This window comes from Callithrix jacchus, chromosome 8 (assembly GCF_049354715.1).
Source record: "Callithrix jacchus isolate 240 chromosome 8, calJac240_pri, whole genome shotgun sequence".
Taxonomy (NCBI): domain Eukaryota; kingdom Metazoa; phylum Chordata; class Mammalia; order Primates; family Cebidae; genus Callithrix; species Callithrix jacchus.
The window spans coordinates 73,611,563-73,636,508 of record NC_133509.1 but is presented as its reverse complement, the minus strand read 5'-3'; the positions used below and the strand labels follow the sequence as shown (position 1 = coordinate 73,636,508).

Genomic DNA, 24,946 nt, shown 5'->3' with positions numbered 1-24,946 from the left:
TTTAAACGACCAGATCTCATGAGAACTTAGTCACTATCATGACAGTACCAAGCCATGAGGAATCCATTCTTATGACCCAATCACCTCCCACCAGGCCTTGCCTCCAACATTGGGGATTACATGTCAATATGAGCTTTCAGTTGGGACACACATCAAATTGTATCAGAAAGAGATTTTAGGAAAGGGATAAAAGGTATTGAAGGGAAATGAAAAAAAATGTCAGTAGCAGAAAGAGGGAGAGAATTCATTTATTCTTACCTATTGAGTGGCTACTGTTTATAGTCAATGAGCGAGGCACAGCAGATACAGAATGAGTGAGTGACCACAGCACAGAAGACTAAGTGTGATGGGCCATGCAAGATGAGTCTGACAGTTCTTGTTGTTAAGAAACTCATAGTACTTAATGGAGGGAGACACATGAGCAACTAATAAGAAACAACATGGAGGAGGATGCAATAAATGCCACAGTTGGGATAGGTTGTTCCTAACTGGGATTCTTGGACTGGAGAAGGCTTCTTGGAAAAGAAAACATTTGGATGAAATCTGGAAGCTCAGTGGATCAACTCTCAGTGGAGAAGAGAGAAATGCTTTCTGGGCTTGTAGTGCATGAGTGTTATGGACCAAATTGTGTGTCACCTTCCTTAAGTTCCTATGTTGAAGGTCTGACCCTCCCAATGTAACTATTTGGAGATAAGGCCTTTAAAGAGGAAATTAAAGTTAAATGAGGTCATATGAGTTGCCATAATCTGGCAAAATCAATGTCTTTATAAGAAGGAGAGACACTAGAATTCTCTCTCTCCATGCATGCCCAGAGAAAAGGTTATTTGAAGATACAGTGAGAAGGTGGCCATCTGCCAGCCAGGAAGAGAGCCATTACCAGAAACCAAATTTTCTAGCACATTGATCTTGGACTTTTTGCTTCCAGAACTGTTGGAAAATAAACTTTTGTTGTTTAAGCCTCCCAGCCTATGGCATTTTGTTATGACAGTCCCAGCCACTAATATGATGATCAAAGGCACAGAGCTGTGTGGTGCATTTGGAGAGAGATGAGCTTCTCCATGAGGCTGGAGATAAGGCACATGAAGGGATATGGTGGGAGATAAGTGAGAGAGGCACATTTTTTGAGTAGCTGTGAATGACCGTGAAGGAAATGGCCACTTGGTGTAATACCTCTTGGGTTATAAACATTGGCCATAGTGCCCGGTAAGCCGGTAAGCAAAAGGAGCTGAAATGGAAAAATACTTGGGCTCCTTAAGGTTGGTGAAAGCTAATGATTTAAACAGACTTGTGTCACAAAGTCAGTTGGGGTAGTCACCTCCCTTATAATGAAGATGTGAAAAATTAAGATTCAAGTAAAACATGAAGCATTTCCCACATTCACTGATATCTGTTGCCATATAGGCATTACATATGATATGTTTCATTATGTGATTTTTGGCTTCTTTGTTAGAAGTGTTAGAAAATTAGCTTGGGAGTAACAATCAGAGCACCACCTTGGTGGCTATATTCATTATACATATGAGTGCAATGTTCACCCAGACATCTTTGAAGAACTGTTGCAAAAACATTCTTCTTTCATCTTGTTGAAACTGCAGGCTTCATTGTTGATGCACTGGCTGATTAATGGTTGTCTGGGCCAAGCCAAAGTCATGTACAATGCAGCCAGCTCTCCTTTGAATAATCAACTCTCATTTAGAAGGAAATGGAAAGTTGTTTCAAATTAAACACTAAAAAGAAAGTAGTGTCAGATGTTTAATTTGTTGCTTTCTTGTCCCTTAATGTGTGAGATGCCCTCATGAGAAAGGTTAGAGCAGACAGATTAAGTGGAGAAAGCCACTTAACTATCCTCTGCTCTCATGACCAAGAGAATATTCCGTCCTCACTTTCTTTTTGATATATTCCTGCTTGTTACAAGTTTTTGGTATCTGATTATGGACAAGGAGTTACTGCTCCCCATATATTTGTCATTGGTTGGAAAGATAGTGCTGAGTGAGCCTGATATTCACTTATTACACATGAAGCTTGGCTCAGTCTTCAGAATTTTTAAGAACTTGTCTGTTTAAGCCCAGGCCTTCCAGATACCTCAGACCAAGGGCTATCATGAACATGTAAGTATTCAGGCACCCACCAGTGAATTCATCTTCTATAGTGTTCATTGAGACTGTCACAAGTTCCTTTCCTATTTTTACCTTCCATTTCTGACCTACCTCCCACTCTGAAACTCACTTGTCTGGATCTGACCTGTGGACATAATTTGGTGTTTGCCTTCTGACTTTATGCAACAATTGCTACTACCAAAGGGATGCTCTGATCTTCTGCCCTATTTCTGGAGGGACCTGATTGGAAGTTTGAATATTCTAAAGGTGCGCCAAAGGGCTGCTGATGGGATCACATATATAAAGTATTGAGCATAGAATCTGGCACTAAGTAGGTTTTTAGTAAATGTTAGTTCCTTGCTACTTTCCTACCTTTAACATCTTCAGATGTCAGATGAAGGAGATGATGGTTTAGGAAATTTTAGAGTTTTAGGCTGTTTGCTAGATGAAATCAGAATTGAAAACAAGGAACATTTTGGAGTGTGGAGCAACCATTTTCCTTTCTCCTTTGATCCATCATAAGATCTGGTGTCAGGTTAGCCCTTCCTCCTCTGGTGGCTACTGAGGTTGGAAAACGAGCTCAAATTCAGACTCACTAGCTGTGTGATCTTGAGAAAACTATATAATGCCTCTTTGCCTCATTTGTAAAATGGAGATAACAGTAACTCACTGAGAATTATTGGGAGCAATAAAATACATCACATAAAGCACCTCGAAACAGAGCCTGGTGGCTAAGAAGTGCTCAATAAAATTAGCCATTAGTATTCTTACTGTGATTTTCTTGTTGTCCATAAGTGCCTGGCACATAGCAATGTTAGTTCTTACTATTATCACTATCATTATTATTATTTCTCATAGTGGTCATTTTCTGTGTATAGTGAAATAGACTCAGGGGTACAATTTTGTGTATTATTAGCCTGTATTTAAATGGCATATGCATTTATTCATATATACTTACTAGATCAATTAGAAAATGCAAACTTACTCTTTTTTTTAATTATACTTTAAGTTCTAGGGTACATGGGCAGATCGTGCAGGATTGTTACATAGGTATACATGTGCCATGGTGGTTTGCTGCATCCATCCCCCGTCACCTACATTAGGTATTTCTCCTAATGTCTTATTTAAACTTTTATTTTTGGCCTGTTTTTCAGAACCAACAAAAGCTGTCTCTGAGACAGGAGAGCCACTTATCTCTTTGCAGCTGTGCACTAAGATTTGGCAGGCAGTATCTAACAGACCCTTGAATGAAACGAATCTTGTATAACAGTTAGATTTACAACATGGTGCCTTGACTAGTGATGCCTTTGACTGACTCACTTGTCTGCCTAGGCTTTAGGTCTTTTACTTGTCGGGATCTCTGCTACTTGCTTCCTCCTACCTGTGAATTATCTACATGGATTACTGTATTCTTGCCTCTTTCTCATTGTTGTTAATTGATTCCTGGCTCTTGCTTGTTGGTAATCTCATTCTTTTTCCTGTTCCTGGGTTTGAGTAATTACATTCTGTTCAGCTTGCTAACTGGGAGCTGACCTGTCTTTCCTGACTTCTGATTCCTTTCTGGCCTCATATTATTGACAGCCTCCTCCATCTAAACTTTTTTTTTTAATTTTGAGAGAGATGAGGTCTGGCTGGGTTGCCAGGGCAAATCTTGAACTCTTGACCTCAAATAATCCTTCTGCTTCAGCATCCCAAAATGTTGCAATTACTGGCATGAGCCACTGCACCTGGCCAGCCTTCTCAGTCTAAATGTCTTCTTGTTCACACTGACCCATCAAAATGAATCCTGTCCATGTGACCAATGCCTTTCCTGAAAAATTGCTGTGGCTGACATGCACCACATAACAGTAAGTTGCCATTTGGTAGTCTGTTGCAAAAGATTCAGAGAGAGAATTTCATGCCTTGTGTCTTGAGGCTGATTTGAAGTGAATCAGTGGGTATTGTTCAACTATAAGTAAAATTTGACTTTCTGTTTTTGAGTCTGTATCCTTATACTGTGGAAGTGGGACAAAGAACAGTTCTGAAAAATTCATACACGAAATTCATTTCCCCATAAATAGTGGGCATTGCTTATTTTGTTTTCTTCAACCACAAATCTGTGTAGCATCGCCTGATTTTCAGCTTCCTGAGTGAGTAAGTTTTGTTTGTGTCATAAACTCAGAGTCCTTGATGACATGTTGACAGGTATTGGAAATGATAGGATTGGAGAGCTGACAGGTGACTCATGCATATGGATGTCTTCTGTGATTATACATAGCAGTCTATCTGGGGTTATTTATGGTAGCATTGTCATGGTGATCAATGAGCAGTAAACAAAGCTCTCAAAGCCATGGGGAGAGTTTTTATAGCTTCCATGACCAACTGTGGCACTTCCATTTTTAAAAAACAAGTTTCACAATAAGCTTATTGAACGGAGCAGTTTATATGTATAGACTTTAAAATCATGGTGAAGTGCAAAAGTCTGGTGAAATGAAAAAGAACTGGGTTTGTGGTTGAATAGGAGCCAGAGTTCCAGGCCTCACTCACTGGTTATGTGGCCTTGGACTCAGCTATTTTGAGTCTCCGTTTCCTTATTCTTAATGGGGCTTCAAATATCTCTCCCAGGATAATCCATAAGACGATTGTAAGGAACAAATAAAATAATGAATATAAAATAGCACTTGCAGCATGTCAAGGAGAAATAAGCCTTTAAGACAGCATTCTCTAAGACAGTCTGGGGATCTGATTTTGTTCATTTTGGGTGCCAGAATCTTCGTGGATTTCTAGATAGATTTTTAAGATCGCCATACAGAAACATGTATTTTCAGTTGAGGATATACCCATAAAATGCCAAGTGAAGCAGACCACAAACCATTAGAAAGAATATGATATCACTACCAGAAGGACCTAATGGCCCTTGTAAACTGAACATGCCTAAAACCAGACTCTTGGTTACTTCAAATGTTTTCTTTTCCTAGTGTTCCTCATTTCTGTTAATGATACTATTTAGCTGAAATCCTTTGTCTTCAGGGTATTTATACTTCTCTATTATATTTGTTTGTTTATCATCTATCTTCATTACTACTATGTGAGTTCTACTGGGGGAGGCATCTGTGTTCTGTTCATTGTGGCATTGTCAGTACCTAGCATAATGACTAGTACATAGCAGACAATCAAGAAATATTTGTTGATTAATTGCCTTAATGACTGCTTAAAATACATTTAATAGAAAAAGACACATAAGAATGTTACTCATGATTCTTTGGAAGGTAGAATTATGGTGTTATTTTAGAGCTTTTCTACACTTTCTAGTTTTCTCTCTAGTTAGAAGAAAGTTATTAAAATTGGCATAGAAAGCCTGGTTTGTAAACATACAGAATTTAAAAAATCATGTACACTGTGTTATTTTTAATGGTCAGAGAGAAAAGCAAATAATGCTCTACTGACTGAGCTATCCGGGCTTTTTTTTTTTTTTTTAAGTAAAGGGGCTTTTGGTGAATTTTTAAAATAGTTTTCTGGATATCTACTCTGTATCTGATACTGTGCTAGGCATTTACCCATCCTTTCTGAAGTAGGTGGTGGTATCCCCATTTACAGATATGGAGATCTAGGCTCAGAGTTACTGACCAGGCTTGCAACTAAAAGTAGGGAACTGGACTTCAAATCTTAGTTAAATCTGTTGGAATTTCATGTTCTTTACACTGAAGCACACAAGCAGCAGCTTCCAACTCTGGATACAATATTCAGAGATAATCCTGGGGAAACACACGTGTTTTGGTTTGTTTTTCTAGACTTTTGTTCATTTTTTGCTTGTTATTGGAGGAGGGGTACCTATAAACTGGTGAATTATATCACAGGAAAATGTAATTAATGTCTGTTAATAATTTTATCATTTTTATTTATTTATTTATTTATTTTGTTCAGAGGAATGTATTGAGTAGAGGTGAGGAACTAGGATGTTGAAAAGTAAAAAAAGGAGAGAAGGAGAGGAAGAAAGAGGACAAAAAAGAGGGAGAGAGAACAGGAATATTGCTTCATTCTAAAAATGGGTATTAATAATGGCTGATCAATATTTTGTGTATTTAAAATGGAGAACTCTATAAATATTTATTGAGTTTACTTGTTCTGTATCTGAGTTGAAGTCCTGGATATCCTTATTAATTTTCTGTCTTGTTGAGTCTAAATCTCGTTATGGGTCTTATGTATCTGGGTATTAAGATCTCTTATTGTTGCATTGATCCTTTTACCACTGTATCTTTGTTGCTTTGAAATCTATTTTATCAAATGTGAGAATTGCAACTCCTGCTTCTTGTTTATTTATTTATTTTTGCTCTCCATTTGGTTGGTAAATTTTTCTCCAACCCTTTGTTTTGAGTCTTTGTGTATCTTTGGATATACCATTAGGTTTTGGCTGTATCTTTTGATTGGGGGATTTAGTCGATTTAAATTTAGGGTTACTGCCATTTGATGTTAACTGGCTATTTTATCCATTCATTGATGTAAATTCTTCTTTATGTTGATGCTCTTTACTTTTTGGTATATTTTTAGAAAGGCTCATACTGGTTGTTCCTTTCTATGTATAATGCTTCTTTCAGAAGTTCTTGTAAAGCAGGCCTGGTAATAATAAAATCTCTGAGTACTTGCTTGTTCATAAAAGATTTTATTTTTCCTTCAATTGTGAAGCTTAGTTTGGCAGGATATGAGATTCTAGGTTGAAAGTTCTGTTCTTTAAGTATGTTGAATATTGGCCCCCACTCTCTTCTGGCTTGTAGGGTTTCTGCTGAGAGATCTGCTGTAAGTCTAATAGGCTTCCCTTTATGGGTAACCTGGCCTTTCTCTCTGGCTGCCCTTAGTATTTTCTACTTCGTTTCGGTCCTGGTGGCAAATGATGAAACTGGATAGTTCGTTATAATAAAATATCTGTATTATTAACATACCAGCAGAAGATCAATTAAATTAATTATAAAAATTGACAGCAAAGAGAATTATTAAGGTCAGTTATAATTCCAGAGAAATAACTCCTGAAATGTCAGTGTAATGTTCTTTTGAAGAATTTAGGCTTATTAAAAACTGGACCAGTACTCTTGGAACAAAATAACAAATTCAGTTTTAGAAAACTTTACTTCCAATCTCCTTTATTCAACTTGAACTTATTTTTATGTTAAGTTCAATTTTTGTTTTTCTGATTTGGGAAAAATAGTTGATAGAGTTCTTTATAAGATTAAAATTTCTATTGTGGTGAATGAGGTCAAATTTATACTTTGCAAATCCTACACACACCCAACAAGATACATCATATACTTTTAAATTTCTTATCCAAAAGAGGTATTTGCAGCTCTCTTGATATCACAGTGAAAAAAATCCTCTCATCTTGTTTTCTGGGTTTGAACTGTTTTTTATGCTATGTTACTGTTCCTCATGGACTCGCAAAATATGATTTTGTTACTAACTTTGGTCAAGTGCCATGCACATTGCTGTGCTTAAAAACACCACCACCACCACCATGTGGGGAATGAGAAAGAAAGAATAAACTATAAGGAAGAATAAAAAACAATTTTTCTTTTGCAATACATTATTACTACGTGGTATACCCTGGGGTTCTAAATATGAAACAGCCTTGATGTTGTATGTTTGTTAAATCCAGCAGGTAGTGGCATATGTCTTTATGTAATAAAAAAGTATAATTTATTTTGCAAGTGTCACTGAAGTAATATTACCTCCAGTATGAAAACACGATGTTTCTCTGAGCATATGCAATTATTTTATAGGAATCAAACCACCTTACATGGGTATTAATAAGATTGTTTCTGTTGTGTACCTAGCATTTTTAATATCCATGTGAAAAGCTTGTTAAAATGACTGAAAGCATGCATATTTAGTTATTAGTTAGCATTTGGAAATACAGACAGTAGGTATTAGTGATAATGCTTTATGGATAATTTAGGTGCAAGTATGAAATTTTTATGACTATTCATTATTTTTCAAAATAGCACATTTAGTCAAAGAGATTGTTATCAAACATTTCTAACAGGGCAAAGGCTAACATAAACTTTCCTGTCATCTCTATGATGGGTGATGGTGTTAGTATATGCTTTCAAAAGGAACTATGAATTATCATAATAATGACAAGAATAACAACATACCCTTAGAAAATTCGTGTAGCACATTTGGTATTTGTTCATTCAATTCTTCATTCCTTGTTTTCTTTTTTCAGTAACTATTTGTGGCATACCCTCTATGTGTTAGATGCTGTGCTGGCTTCTGGGAATATAGTAGGGAATAAAATAAACATGGGCTTTGTGTTTGTGAAGCTTACAAACTAGAAGAAACAATTATTCATTAATTCAACATGTATTTATTGGGCAGCTACTATGTGCCAGACACTCTACAGCAGTAAAAACAAGAGACAAGGGCAATGAGGTGGAAAGGGCTTGGTATGTTTCAGGAACTGAAAGTAGGCCAACACAATCAATGGATTGGAGGGGACCGAAGTGGAAGCAGAAAAGAGGCTATTGCAGGCATTTAGGTGAGAGTTGATGGTGGCTCGAACTGGGACAGTGGCAGAAGAGATGGATAGAAGGGAACACATGTTCAATCCAGTTAGCTGATAGAACTGACAGGACACTCAGAGAGCACCCTCAGAACATTAAGGTTTTAACTTTGCTGATCTCTTAAAGTCTAGTTCAAATCTGAGTTTTCAAAAAACTATTCCTGATAATTTACAGCTGAGAGAGACTACCGTTTCTTGTATTTATCATATATGTGCCCAGATTTATGGCCATTGTAACAAGTATGTACTGGCTTTTATGTATAGTGACATTTGTCTTGACATTATCCTTTTCTACTAGCTTCTTACCTATTGAAACTCTCTTACATGTTTTTTTTTTTTAATCCTTAACACTAATAAGCAGAGGTCAGAAAACAATGAATGGGTTTGCTACTGGTACTCTTTACTTGGGGATTTTAAAATAGAAAATCAGTTCCATTACATCCTAGGAACACCTTTAAGGAGATAATTTTTCAGGACCCAAATCATATGAGAGAAACAGAACTAGGTCTTCCAGAATAAGTCATTCTATTTTTTCTACAGCTTTTATCCTGCAATTATTTTATTGGGAACTCGGAAAAGCCATCAGATAGCTTTACTCTAGTACAGGGTGATAGCACTAAGCAGCACTAAGCAGACTTAAGAAAAAGAGGCTGTCTTAACTTCAGTTTGCTTTTTGCTTCATTTGCAGACCTTTATCATAATTTCCTTGTCCTTGAAATCTCCTTTGGACATTACTCTTAAGTTCATAGAAAATAACTAAAGAATTGTTCCATAGAATAATCTCATGAGCTTTCTGCAAGATAGTTTTAAAGTAGGTAATACTAAATTTTCTTTCAGCAGCATTTTATCTTCCATTGAATCTTCATCTCTGTGATTTGCAATGGTCGTCTTGAAATAATATGATGGAAAAAGGGACATAGCTGGAGATGAGGCCAAAGAGGGATGGATCTTGACAGATTGGAACTAACTTCAAAAAGAGGAGAAAATTGATTTTGGATTGTGTCAAGTATACTTGGAAATAGAAGGTGCAGTCTTTCTCCCATGAGTTTATTAGTCTTCATATATCATTAAGTCCTTTGGGAAAAGTGACTACTATCACAGAAATGCTTGTCATGTCAGATTTATCTAATATGTTGTTTACCGCAGAGTTTTATTCTTCTAGGTCAGTGTGGCATATGAATCTGTCTTTTGTATGTGTGTGTTTTTAAGGCCTCATCTTTGTCAAAAAATCAGTATTAAGGTCACAAAGTCTCTAGAGCAAACCTTGGGGAAAGGTATGTATTGTTCCAGGTTGGTTGCTACTGGAATGTAGACGCAGGGCTGCCTATTGTGAGATTAATGAAAAACATCACCTACTAATGCCCACATTACTTGGCAGTTTAGTCTCTCCATAATGGAGAGAAATTCAAAGAACAGCAAAGAATACTTAAAGGGACTCATTGGAAATGATAAAATAATAGGACTTAAAAATAGAATGATAAAGGTTAGATCTGCAAAAAGCTTATATGCCATTTAGTACTGTCTTTTTATTTTAGGTCAAGTCACAGATCTGGACAAAATATCGTTTAGCACAGAATCGCTGTGCAGAATCACCTATAGAGGAGCTTTAGCTGGTAAGTTCAGAGCTGGGTTAATACTCAGGTAGAGTCATGACTTCCTTTCTCATGTTCTTTGTGTCACACCTGTCTTTCTTGGAGCTGGAGCTATTACCTATTGGAACTAACTGTAAGGTGCATTCCTTGCTGCATCTCCCCTGCTTTCTGGGAGTCTCACCCTCTCAGAGGATCACAAAAGCACCAGTTCATGTTGCCTCTTACCTTCATCATAGTAATGCTCAGACTTGCAGAACCCATGCCTTTCCTTCATTCATCAGTCCCTAGTCTGCCACAGTTGACAGTTTCCTCTGCTTAGTCAAATCCTGCTTCTGCCACAGAGCTTTCTATGACTGCTCAGCCCTGGCAGATTTTGCTGGTTTCTGAATTTCTGAAAAGCTTATCATTTATAATAGTGGCTCCTAAGCCTTAGCTAATCTTCAAAATCAACTCAAAAATGCAGATTCATGGGCCCTACCTTCAAGATTCTCTTTTGGGCTATGTCTGGAGTAGAGAATTCTATATTAAAACAAAGAAGCAAACAAAACAAAACAAAACAAGCAAACACAAACACACACACACACACACACACACACACACACACACACACACACACACAGACACCCCCAGGTGATGCTGATGAACAAATAGATTTGAGAATCAGTGACCTAAAATACATAAAAATGTAGTTTGTCTTGTATGAACATTTTTTTCATATGTTTGTTTTATATTTCAACCTATAATGTGAACCACAATGTGTTTGAGGATGGTGGGAATTGGGAGAGGGTCTGTTGTCAAAAGAAAGGTTGAGCTGCATGTCCCTTGGAACAATAGTTACCATATGTGGTAAGACAAGTCTCATGAAAACAAAAAGGAAGGGAGACTCCTAGGATATTTGCCCCTTAGGAGTCTATTCTAAACACAGTAGCCAGATTAATTTTTTAATAGTATCAAGTCAAATCATGTCACCCCCTTGCTCAAAGTCTCCAATAGTTCTCATCATACTTGGAGAAAATCCCATGCCCTTACTGTGGTTTCCAGAGCCATGCATGAACTGGCCCCTACTCAGCCCTCTGACCCAGTTCCCCATGTCTCTCCTTCATGTTCTGTGCTCCTTTTTGTTATTCTACAGGTGTATCAAGCAGGCTTCTGCCTTGGCGCCTTTTCACTTGTTCTTTCCCAGGCATTTGTGTGACTCGTATCTTCTCTCTTTATATCTTTGCTCAAAATGGCATCTCCTCAGAGAAACCTTCCTGATATCCTCTTCGAAATAGTTCCTGGCCACTACCATCCACAGCATTAATCTGTATTTATTTATATCTGCGTCTTCTGCTAGAATGTGCACCCCTGGAAGGCAGGATATTTTTCCTTTTTAGGGTGCGTATTCTAGTACAAGAGACAGATTGCCTATTTTGCCTATTTTGTTTGCTCTCAGCTGCCCCTGGACCATACTTATAAGAATAAAATAGTTATTTGCTGAATAAATACGATTGACAGTGTGCATTGATGATAGTAATACTGGGTTGGAAGATTGAAGGATATAAAGAAAACTTTATATCCTAGCACTTTAGGAGGCCAAGTTGGGCAAATCACCTGAGGTCAGGAGTTTGAGACCAGCCTGGCCAACATGGTGAAACCCCGTCTCTACTAACAATACAAAAATTAGCTGGGCATGATGGCACACACCTGTGGTCCCAGTTACTCAGGAGGCTGAGGCAGTAGAATTGCTTGAACCTGGGAGGCGGAGGGTGCAGTGAGTTGAGATTGCACCACTGCTCTCCAGCCTGGACAACAAGAGTGAGAATCTGTCTCAAAAAAAAAAAAATTAAAAAGTAAGAAAGGGCTTTAAAGATGGACAATTAAGTTTTAGGCAGTAGTGAGGATTCTGATGGGCTGGGTAGTATATCCTGGACTAAAAGTATTCAAATCTATTAACAAAAAATCAAAACACTGTGCTAGTCTAAAAGACACTTCTAAATGTAGAGCAGGAATCTGCTCCAGCTGTCAGTTTGTAGCTGCTGATAGCATACAAATTCTATGAAAATGCAATTGTGGTCCTTCTAATTACTTGTTATAAATATAAAAATGCCTGTTGTAAGTCACAGAAAGTGCACTAAGTGAGAAAGTTTGGCCTTTTGGACTCTGGAAGAGTCTCTGTAACTTTAGGCTAATGAGTTAGCTGTTATAGGCTTCGAGTTATTCATTCCTTGGTTGCAGATTAAAAAAAGTCACCCTCTGGGTTACAGACAGAAAAATAAGTTTTTAATTCCCTAAAGATGACTCATAAAGTTAAAATTAATTGATACAATATAAAGCATTTGAACAGCTTAGAAAAAAGTAGCTTTATACATACATTTTATTTCTTCCCCTTTATTCTGCCTGAAGAAAAGCAGACGTACCTTCAGCCAAATCTTTCATTTTAATCCATGTCCTATCCGTAAGTAATGCATAATGAATATATTGATGAATTACTATGCAAGCTGAGATGCTGCATGCTGGCTTGCTTGAGGATTCAATTAAAATGGAGCAACATTATTTGTAATAATCAAATGTTGTTTTGAATAAGTAATTCAAGTAAACAATGCAATTAGTAAAAAGTGATGGTGATGAAGTTGAGTGGGGAAAATTCTTATATATAGCTTAAATACAATTTTGGAATTTGTAAAATAATAATTGTTGGAATGGAAAAGTTTATGCCAAGAATTAATAATAAATATCTGAAGAAATCTTTTTAGTTTGCAATACCTACCTAACCTTCTTTGATGCTTCAGGCTGTTCTTTTAGTTGGCTAAGAAGTTCTTTTAGTTTGCAATACTTATCTGACTTTCTTTGATAATACAGGCTGTTTTTGCACTGCAGTAAAGAAGTCCCTAAGACTGGGAAAAGAGGTTAATTGGCTCACAGTTCTGCAGGCTGTAAAGGAAGTGTGGTGCTGGCGTCTGCTTGGCTCCTGGGGAGGCCTGAGGGAGTTTTACTCATGATGGAAGATGAAGCGGGAGCATATGCTTCACATGGTGAAAAGAGGAGCAAGAGAGAAAGAGAGAGAGCCAGAGAGCGAGAGAGCGAGCGTGCACTAGCATGGGGGAGGGGCCACACATTTAGCAAAAACCCACTTATCATCAAGGAAATGGCCCAAGTCATTCATGAGGGATCCACCTCATGATCCAGACACCTCCCACCAGGCCCTACCTCCAACATTGGGGATTACATTTCTACACGAGATATGGGCAGGGACACATATCCAAACTACACTGAGGTGTAATAAAGTTTTAATGTTTTTATAGTGCTATACTTCTTGTTAGTGTAAAAGACTGTCCCTGTGCAATAGACAGGTCTAGAGCTAATGTAAAAGTTTGGACTATATTGATATCATATTAAATAACTGAATGAAAAACATTCATATGATACAGCTAACAAATCAAACATCCACTTGTTTCAAAGCATCCACCCTGGATGTTTCTAATATCTGAATAACAGTTCCTATTTTGATAATTTGCTATCACGTTATATGCTGCTTCTGGGATCACCTTTAGCTCAACTACAAGGGAAAATGCAATTTTCATTATTATTGTTTGGGTGGGAGAATTATGGGAACCAATGTTTTTATAAGCTAAAAAGAAATTCAAAGAAGAAAACTTAGCTCCCAACTGATAATGGATAAGGGTCTGGAATTTGGGTGGCTTCTAGTCTTCATAACTGCCCCCAACACATTTCTCTCAATATGTAAGCTAAGGTTTTATTGCTCTGGTTTAAATGTTTTTCTGTTTCTCTTCTTAGTGGAGGGAGAAACTTTACAGTAGTTATTATTACTTTTTTCATATTTTAGAAACATTTAAACAATTTTACAAAATGACGTAGAAAGATCTAAATTGCATTGCTTGTTGCTCCTCTTCCTTTTGCTGCATTGAGTGAAAACGTATCTCATATATGAACTTCAATGGAAATCTTGACTTTGTCAATTTTATTAGTGAAGTCTGAAATAAATTTTTTCCTGCAAAAATGTAAATAGCGAATTCAACTGGTTGTTCAAAATTTTTATAACTGGTTGATTATTCTTTCAACCAACATTTACCTGTAACTACTATGTGCTGGGTACCTCCTGTATACTTGTGTTATAAGCACACAAAAGTGTTTCTTGTTTCTGAGGAACTTGTCTGTCTTTATATGATAATCTGATTCACCAGATTTCATAACCCTTCTTTATCAGTCTTATGGGAGAGAATCTCAGTTGTATATGTCTTGAGCAAAAGACAGATATAGTTGACTCTTGAATGGCCTGGATTTAAACTGCCTGGGTCTACTTATACACAAATTTTCTTTTCTTTGGAGGTTTTTTTTTTAAAACTTATTTTAACTTTTATTTTAGAATCAGAGACTACATATGCAGGTTTGTTACATGGGTTCATTGCATGATGCTGAGGTTTGGGGTATGGATGATCCCATCCCCCAGATAGTGAGCATAGTATCCAATAGGTAGTTTTTCAGCTCTTGCTCCACTCCCTCTCTTTCCCCTCTAGTAGTCCCCAGTGTCTATTTTCATTTTTATTATTATTTTTTATTTTTTGAGACAGAGGCTTGCTCTGTCTCCCAGGCTGGAGTGCAGTACTGCGATCTCAGCTCACTGCAACCTCCATCCACCTCCTGGGCCAAGTGATTCTGGTGCCTCAGCCTCCCAAGTAGCTGGGACAACAGGCATGTGCCACCATGCCTGGCTAATGTTTTGTATTTTAGTTGAGCTTGGGTTTTACCATATTGGTCAGGCTGCTCTCTAACTCCTGACCTCAGGTGATCCACCTACCTCGGCCTCCCAAAGTGTTGAGATTAGAGGCCTCCTCGCCCAGCCCCCAGTTCTATTGTTCCTATTTTATGTTCATGTGTTCCCAATGTTTAGTTCCCACTTATAAGTGTGAACATGTGGCATTTATTTTCTTTGGGGTATATAACTGGTAATGGGATTGCTGGGTCAAAGAGTAGTTTTGTTTTAAGTTCTTTGCTAAATCTCCAAACTGCTTTCCACAGTGGCTGAACTAATTTGCATTCCCATCAACAATATGTAATTGTTCTCTTTTCTCTGCAGCCTTGCCAAGATCTGTTATTTTTTGACTTTTTAATAATAGCCATTCTGGCTGGTATGAGATAATATCTCATTGAGGTTTTGATTTGCATTCTCTAGTGATTAGTACACATGAATTTGCTTCTGCCTTTGCCAACCCGAGATAGCAAAACTAACCCCTTCTCTTCCTCTTCAGCCTACTCAGTGTGAAGATGATGAGGCTGAAGACCTTTATGATGATCTACTTCCACTTGATGAATAGTAAGTATATTTTTTCTTATGATTTTCTTAGTAACATTTTCTTTTCTCTAGATCATCTTATTGTAAGAATACAGTATATAAATACATACAACATACAAAATATGTGTTAGTGGACTGTTTATATTATAGGTAAGGCTTCCAGTCAACAGTAGCTATTAGTAGTTAAGTGGACTTTTGACTGCATTCATGGCCGTCACCCCAAACCCCGACATTGTTCAACAGTCAAATGTATTTTTATTTTATGGGTACTCTTAAATTATGTATATAATTAGGTTTACTTCTTCAAGTTGGTTGCTAGGAAGCTCAGAGTCAAAATTGTGACCCATATCTAATAAAGTGTGCAAGATCTATGGCATGCATTTTGGATGACAACTTTATCCCTGCATTATTTTTTCCCCATCCTCATTTTATGATTTTATCATAATTTTTTGATTCTTTTATTAGACTTTTCCAGGGAAATCTAATAGATGTTTGTATCTATCTATCTAGTCTGTTATGTATTCATTTTAAAGAATTGACTCACACAATTGTGGAGGATTACAAGTCCAAAATCTGCAGGGCAGGCCAGCAGGCTGGAGAGCCAGGAAACTGTTGGTGTTTCAGTTTGAGAGTGAAGGCTGCTGTCAGAATTCCCTCTTCTTTGGGGGAAGTCAGTCTTTTCTATTAAAACTTCTAACTGATTGGATGAGGCACAGAGACAACATGGAGAACAATCTGCTTTACTCAAAGTCTACTGATTAAAATATTTATCTCATTTGAAAAACACTTTCACAGAGACATTTTAAATAATGTTTGACCAAATAACTGGCTGCTGTGGTCCAGTCCAGTTGATACATAAAATTAATCATCATAGTATGTTATGTATTTTTTTTGAGACAGGGTCTCACTCTGTTTGTTGGCCAGTGCAGTGGCATGATCTTAGCTCACTGCAACCTCCGCCTCCTGGGGAAGTGATTCTCCTGCTTCAGCCTCCCCAGTAGCTGGGACTACAAGTGTGCACCACCACACCTTCCTAATTTTTGTATTTTTGTAGAGATGGAGTTTCACCATGTTGGCCAGGCTGGTCTCGAACTCCTGACCTCAAGTGATCCACCTGCCTCAGCCTCACAAAGTGCTGGGATTACAGGCGTGAACCACTGCATCTGGCCATTACGCATTTTTATAACCCTCCTTCAAGTCTTTCTTCAAATAAAGCAGGGTATAGAACATATCTAAGGTAATATACGGGTTTCCCTTTTAGTAATTTACAAAATGTGTGATGTTACCTTTAGTTTGTTTTAGCCCCAATATTTTTTTCATTTCTTCATCACTCTGGCATTGAAGAACTATATGTAGCTTAACATCTGCAAGCTAACTGTCTGGGGCATAGTAAACAGATGCTTCTACTTAGGTCTTCCAGTGGATATGCCTCTATCTGGAAGTTTTAAAAAATCTGAATATTGCCTATGTAAATAAGTATATTTAAACAAACTTCAATTTTGTAGTTGTCTTACTTTAAGACTCTTGATTGCAATTATTGGAAGTACATCTCTAGTTCCTTAAGCAAGAAGGGAGTTTATTAGAAGAATTCAAAATTGGTGGCATATGCTTTTAGAAACTAAAGAGGCTGGGGGCTGTGGTTCATACCTGTTATTCCAGCCCTTTGGGAAGCCTAGGAGTTTGAGACCAGCTTAGGTAATGTAGTGAGACCCTGTCTTTACAAAACCAGAAAAATTATCTGGGTGTGGTGGCATGTGGCTGTAGTCCTAGCTACTTGGGAGGCGGGTGTGGGAGGATTGCTTGAGCCCAGGAGATGAACGCTGCAGTGAGCTGTGATCGTGCCACCACACTCCAGCCTGGGTGACAGAGCAAGCCCTGTCTCAAAAAACAAACACCCAACTAAAGAGAAACGCATAATAGACAAAAAGCTTAGAAGTGATTACATACTGTGATTATAAATTTATTATCTCATATAACAGATTATTAAGTCTGTTATGCTATCTCATAGTAATTAGCATATTTTTCTTTATGTCTAACCTAAATCCCTGCTGCTGAGATCCAAACAGTTCTCTTTCTGTCTGATTATTAGGAGAAAGACAAACTTTTCAGTCAAGGGCAAGAAGCATATTTTGGTCAGGTATCTAACACCAGGCTAAGAGGCTGTGGCCAGGACACAGCAGGGTCTACAGCAGAAATGTAGCTTGTGAGGCCTATCTGTGTTTGTGTATGTGTAGTGGGGTGTGGGGAAGAGGAGAGAGAGACAGAGGTGTGGGGAGAATGGCGAGAAAGGTAGTAAAGTAGGATATTTCTCAGTAAACTGAGGCTTGGGCCAGGTAAATCCCATAGACCTTGTCTATTATGGTTTTTCTTATATAATTGGTGGTTTCAAGCCTCTTAGAATAATAATGAAGAAAGTAAGAATATTAGGGTATGGAGATATTCTTGAAAGATCTACTAGTCAATTGCCTCATCCTGTCTTCCTTAAAAACATTATTATTAAAAAGTTGTATACACTTATTGTGAGAATAAAAGAATAGCAACATACAATATGAAACATAAAACTTTCCTTATGTCAATATTGGCCCCCACACCACTGACCTCAGTGCCATTCAGTAGAAGTTAAATGTTCAGTTTGGTAGGTAGCCATCAGATGTTTTCTTTAAATATACAACTTTTTTAAATTGCATTTTAGGTTTTGGGGTACATGAGAAGAATATGCAAGATTGTTGCATAGGTACACACGTGGCAGTGTGATTTGCTGCCTTCCTCCCCTTCACCTATATCTGGCATTTCTCCCCATGCTATCTCTCCCTAACTCTCCCCCACTGTCCCTCCCCTATTTCCGCCAATAGACTCCAGTGTGTAGTGCTCCCCTCCCTGTGTCCATGTGTTCTCATTGTTCATCACCCGCCTATGAGTGAGAACATGTGGTATTTCATTTTCTGTTCTTGTGTCAGTTTGCTGAGAATGTTGTTCTCCAGGTTCATCCATGTCCCTACAAAGGACATGAACTCATCGTTTTTGATGGTTGCATAATATTCCACGGTGTATATGTGCCACAGTTTCCCAGTCCAGTCTATCATCAATGGGCATTTGGGTTGGTTCCAGGTCTTTGCTATTGTAAACAGTGCTGCAATGAACATTCATGTGCATGTGTCCTTATGGTAGAACAATTTATAGTCCTTTGGATATATACCCAGTAATGGGATTGCTGGATCAAATGGAATTTCTATTTCTAGGTCCTTGAGGAATCGCCACACTGTCTTCCACAATGGTTGAACTAATTTACAGTCCCACCAGCAGTGTAAAAGTGTTCCTATTTCTCCACATCCTCTCCAGCATCTGTTGTCTCCAGATTTTTTAATGATCGCCATTCTAACTGGCGTGAGATGGTATCTCAATGTGGTTTTGATTTGCATCTCTCTAATGACCAGTGATGATGAGCATTTTTTCATATGTTTGTTGGCCTCATGTATGTCTTCGTTTGTAAAGTGTCTGTTCATATCCTTTGCCCATTTTTGAATGGGCTTGTTTGTTTTTTTCTTGTAAGTCTGTTTGAGTTCTTTGTAAATTCTGGATATCAGCCCTTTGTCAGATGGGTAAACTGCAAAAATTTTTTCCCATTCTGTTGGTTGCTGCTTCACTCTAATGGCTGTTTCTTTTGCCATGCAGAAGCTGTGGAGTTTGATTAGGTCCCATTTGTCTATTTTGGCTTTTGTTGCCAATGCTTTTGGTGTTTTGGTCATGAAGTCCTTGCCTACTCCTATGTCCTGAATGGTTTTGCCTAGATTTTCCTCTAGGGTTTTTATGGTGCCAGGTCTTATGTTTAAGCCTTTAATCCATCTGGAGTTAATTTTAGTGTAAGGTGTCAGGAAGGGGTCCAGTTTCTGCTTTCTGCACATGGCTAGCCAGTTTTCCCAACACCATTTATTAAACAGGGGATCCTTTCCCCATTGCTTGTTTTATTTTTATTTTTTATTGCATTTTAGGTTTTGGGGTACATGTGCAGAGCATGCAATACAGTTGTATAGGTACACACATGGCAGTGTGTTTTGTTTGCTTTCTCCCCTTCACCCACATTTGGCATTTCTCCCCAGGCTATCCCTCCCCACCTCCCCCTCCCACTGGCCCTCCCCTTTTCCCCCCAATAGACCCCAGTGTTTAGTACTCCCCTCTCTGTGTCCATGTGTTCTCATTTTTCATCACCCGCCAATGAGGGAGAATATGCGGTGTTTCCTTTCCTGTTCTTGTGTCAGTTTGCTGAGAATGATGTTCTCCAGATTCATCCATGTCCCTACAAATGACACAAACTCATCATTTCTGATTGCTGCATAATATTCCATGGTGTATATGTGCCACATTTTCCCAATCCAGTCTATCATCATTGGGCATTTGGGTTGATTCCAGGTCTTTGCTATTGTAAACAGTGCTGCAATGAACATTCGTGTGCACGTGTCCTTATAGTAAAACGATTTATAGTCCTTTGGATATATACCCAGTAATGGGATTGCTGGATCAAATGGAATTTCTATTTCTAAGGCCTTTCCTGTAAATCTGTTTGAGTTCTTTGTAAATTCTGGATATCAGCCCTTTGTCAGATGGGTAAACTGCAAAAATTTTTTCCCATTCTGTTGGTTGCTGATTCACTCTAATGACTGTTTCTTTTGCCATGCAGAAGCTGTGGAGTTTGATTAGGTCCCATTTGTCTATTTTGGCTTTTGTTGCCAATGCTTTTGGTGTTTTGTTCATGAAGTCCTTGCCTACTCCTATGTCCTGGATGGTTTTGCCTAGATTTCCTTTTAGGGTTTTTATGGTGCTACGTCTTATGTTTAAGTCTTTAATCCATCTGGAGTTAATTTTAGTGTAAGGTGTCAGGAAGGGGTCCAGTTTCTGCTTTCTGCAGTCCAGTAGTGTGATGCCTCCTGCTGTGTTCTTTTTACTTAGAATTGACTTGGCTATGCAGGCTCTCTTTTGGTTCCATATGAAGTTTAAGGTGTTTTTTTCCAGTTCTGTGAAGAAAGCCATTGGTAGCTTGATGGGGATAGCATTGAATCTGTAAATGACTTTGGACAGTATGGCCATTTTTACGATATTAATTCTTCCTAACCATGAACATGGAATGTTTCTCCATCTGTTCGTTTCCTCTCTTATTTCGTTGAGCAATGGTTAGTTCTCCTTGAAGAGGTGCTTTACGTTCCTTGTTAGTTGTATTCCTAGGTATTTTATTCTCTTTGTAGCAATTGTGAATGGCAGTTTGTTCTTGATTTGGCTCTGTTTAAGTCTGTTATTGGTGTATAGGAATGCTTGTGATTTTTGCACATTGATTTTGTGTCCTGAGACTTTGCTGAATTTGCTTATCAGTTTCAGGAGTTTTTGGGCTGAGATGATGGGGTCTTCTAGATATACTATCATGTCGTCTGCAGATAGAGACAATTTGGCTTCCTCCATTCCTATTTGAATACCCTTTATTTCTTTTTCTTGCCTGATTGCTCTGGCTAGAACTTCCAGTACTATACTGAATAGTAGTGGTGAGAGAGGGCATCCTTTAGCGCCCGATTTCAAAGGGAATGCTTCCAGTTTTTGCCCATTCAGTATGATATTGGCTGTTGGTTTGTCATAAATAGCTTTTATTATTTTGAGATACGTTCCATCAATACCGAGTTTATTGAGGGTTTTTATCATAAAGGGCTCTTGAATTTTGTCAAATGCCTTCTCTGCATCAATTGAGATAATCATGTGGTTTTTGTTTTTGGTTCTGTTTATGTGGTGAATTATGTTTATAGACTTGTGTATGTTGAACCAGCCTTGCATCCCCAGGATGAATCCTACTTGATAATGGTGGATCAGCTTTTTAATGTGCTGTTGCAATCAGCTTGCCATTATTTTATTGAAGATTTTTACGTCTATTTTCATCATGGATATTGGCCTGAAGTTTTCTTTTCATGTTGAGTCTCTGCCGGGTTTTGGTATCAGGATGATGTTGGTCTCATAAAATGATTTGGGAAGGATTCCCTCTTTTTGGATTATTTCGAATAGTTTCAGAAAGAATGGTAACACTTTCTCTTTGTGTGTCTGGTAGAATTTGGCTGTGAACCCATCTGGACCTGGGCTTTTTTTGTGTGGTAGGCTCTTAATTGCTGCCTAAACTTCAGACCTTGTTATTGGTCTCTTCATATTTTCGGCTTCCTCCTGGTTTAGGCTTGGGAGGACACAAGTGTCCAGGAATTTATCCATTTCTTCCAGGTTTACTAGTTTATGTGCATAGAGTTGTTTGTAATATTCTTTGATGATGGTGTGAATTTCTGTGGAATCTGTGGTGATTTCCCCTTTATTGTTTTTTATTGCATCTATTTGGTTATTCTCTCTTCTTTTTTATTAATCTGGCTAGTGGTCTATTTTGTTGATCTTTTCAAGAAACCAGCTGTTGGATTTATTGATTTTTTGAAGGGTTTTTCGTGTCTCTATCTCCTTCAGTTCTACTCTGATCTTAGTTATTTTTTATCTTCTGCTAGGTTTTGAGTTTTTTGGATCTTGCTCCTCTAGCTCTTTCAATTTTGATGATAGGGTGTCAATTTTGGATCTCTTCACTCTTCTTATGTGGGCACTTACTACTGTATATTTTCCTCTAGAGACTGCTTTAAATGTGTCCCAGAGATTCTGGTATGTTTTGTCTTCATTCTCATTGGTTTTGAAGAACTTCTTTATTTCTGCCTTCATTTCATTGTTTATCCAGTCAACATTCAAGAGCCAGTTGTTCAGTTTCCATGAAGCTGTGCGGTTCTGAGTTAGTTTCTGAATTCTGAGTTCTAACGTGATTGCACTGTGGTCTGAGAGACTGTTTGTTATGATTTCAGTTGTTTTGCATTTGCTGAGGAGTGCTTTACTTCCAATTATGTGGTCAATTTTAGAGTAGGTGTGATGTGGTGGTGAGAAGAATGTATATTCTGTGGATTTGGGGTGGAGAGTTCTGTAAATGTCTATCAGGTTTGCTTGTTCTAGGTCTGAGTTCAAGCCCTGGATATTCTTGTTAATTTTCTGTCTGGTTGATCTGTCTAATATTGACAGTGGAGTGTTAAGGTCTCCCACTATTATTGTGTGGGATTCTAAGTCTCTTTGTAAGTCATTAAGAACTTGCTTTATATATTTGGATGCTCCTGTATTGGGTCCATATATATTTAGGATCTTTAGCTCTTCTTGTATGGATCCTTTTACCATTATGTAATGTCCTTCTTTGTCTCTTTTGATCTTTGTTGCTTTAAAGTCTATTTTATCAGAGATGAGAATTGCAACTCTCCTTTTTTTGCTCTCCATTTGCTTGGCAAATCTTCCTCCATCCCTTTATTTTGTGCCTTTGTGTATCCTTGCATGTGAGATGGATTTCCTGGATACAGCACACTGATGGGTTTTGGTTTTTTATCCAATTTGCCAGTCTATGTCTTTTGATTGGTGCATTTAGCCCATTTACATTTAGGGTTAATATTGTTATGTGTGAATTTGATACTGTCATTTTGATGCTAGCTGGCTGTTTTGTCCATTAGTTGATGCAGATTCTTCATTTTGTTGATGCTCTTTAGCATTTGGTATGTTTTTGGAATGGCTGGTACTGGTTGTTCCTTTCTATGTATAGTGCCTCTTTCAGGAGCTCTTGTAAAGCAGGCCTGGTGGTGACAAAATCTCTGAGTAGTTGCTTGTTCGCAAAGGATTTTATTTTTCCTTCACATATGAAGCTCAGTTTGGCTGGATATGAAATTCTGGGTTGAAAGTTCTTTTCTTTAAGGATGTTGAATATTGGCCCCCACTCTCTTCTGGCTTGTAGGGTTTCTGCCAAGCCATCTGCTGTGAGTCTGATGGGCTTCCCTTTGTGGGTGACCTGACCTTTCTCTCTGGCTGCCCTTAGCATTTTCTCCTTCACTTCAACCTTGGTGAATCTGATGATTATGTGCCTTGGGGTTGCTCTTCTTGAGGAATATCTTTATGGTGTTCTCTGTATTTCCTGGTCTTGAATATTCGCTTGCCTTGCTAGGTTGTGAAAGTTTTCCTGGATGATATCCTGAAGAGTATTTTTCAGCTTGGATTCATTCTTTTCATCACATTCAGGTACACCTATCAAACATAGATTAGGTCTCTTCATATAGTCCCACATTTCTTGGAGACTTTTTCATTTCTTTTTGTGCTTTTTTCTATAATCTTGCCTTCTCATTTTATTTCATTGAGTTGATCTTCGACCTCTGATATCCTTTCTTCTGCTTGGTCACTTTCGCTGAAACTTGTCCATGCTTCGTGAAGTTCTCATGTTGTGTTTTTCAGCTCCATCGATTCACTCATATTCCTCTCTCAGTTGTCCATTCTTGTTATCATTTCCTCAAATCCTTTTTCAAGGTTCTTAGTTTCTTTGCACTGAGTTAGAACATGTTCTTTTAGCTCATGGAAGTTTCTCGTTACCCACCTTCTGAAGTTAATTCTGTCATTTCATCACACTCATTCTCCGTCCAGCTTTGTTCCCTTGCTGGTGAGGAGTTGTGATCCCTTGTAGGAGGCGAGGTGTTCTGGTTTTGGGTGTTTTCCTTCTTTTTGCACAGGTTTCTTCCCATCTTTGTGGATTTATCCACCTGTCATCTGTGTAATTGCTGATTTTCTGATTGGGTCTCTGAGTGGAGATGATGAAATTATTTCTGTTTCTTAGTTTTCCTTCGAACAGTCTGGCCCCTCTGCTGTAGGACTGCTGAGGTCCACTCCAGGCCCTTCTTGCCTGGGGAACACCTGCAGCAGCTGCAGAACAGTAAGGGTTGCTACCAGTTTCTTCTTCTGCTATCTTTGTCCCAGAATGATGCCCGCCAAATGTCAGTCTGATCAGTCCTTTGTGAGGTGACTCTTTGGATATACAGGGGTCAGGGAGCTGCTTGAGGAGACAGTCTATACTTTATAGGAGCTCAAGTGTTGAGCTGTGAGCTCTGTAGTTCATTCAGAGCTGCTAGGCAGGTATGTTTAAGTCTGCTGCAGCAGAACTCATAAAACCCCTTTATTTTCCCTGGGTGTTCTGTCCCGGGGAGTTAGGGCTTTATTTATGAGTATCCATTGCACTGTCCTGCCCAGCAAGGAGGCAGTCTTGTCACTGCCTGCCTGCAGAGGCTTTACTGAGCTGCTCTGGGGTCCGCCCTGCTGCAGTGGGCTCCATCCTACTGCCGTGGGCTCCGCCCTGCTGCCGTGTGTATTTCCCTGCAGTCCTGTTTGTATGAGTGTGGTTAGAACTGCCGTGGCGATGGTGGCCCATCTCTGTAATGGCGGAGTCTCTCTGTTATGGCGGGTTGCCTTGGCAGTGGCAGGCTGCATCAGCAATGGCAGACTACCTCCTTAGGGAGTGCCTCAGTAATGGCAGATGCCCCTCCCCCACCAAGCTGCATTGTCCTGGGTTCAGCTGTGCTTGTCGTGAAATTCT

At 38.5% G+C, this 24,946-nt stretch overlaps 1 long non-coding RNA gene across 1 annotated transcript in view; it reads left to right on the top strand.

The window, feature by feature from the left end:
- Positions 1 to 9,466: 9,466 nt before the first annotated feature.
- Positions 9,467 to 24,946, top strand: part of LOC144577393 (uncharacterized) — a 163,972-nt gene continuing 148,492 nt past the window's right edge. Inside the window, exons 1-3 of the long non-coding RNA XR_013521160.1 lie at positions 9,467 to 9,650; positions 10,161 to 10,238; positions 15,467 to 15,531. This is a non-coding gene — a long non-coding RNA (uncharacterized LOC144577393). The remainder of the gene's footprint in view (positions 9,651 to 10,160; positions 10,239 to 15,466; positions 15,532 to 24,946) is intronic.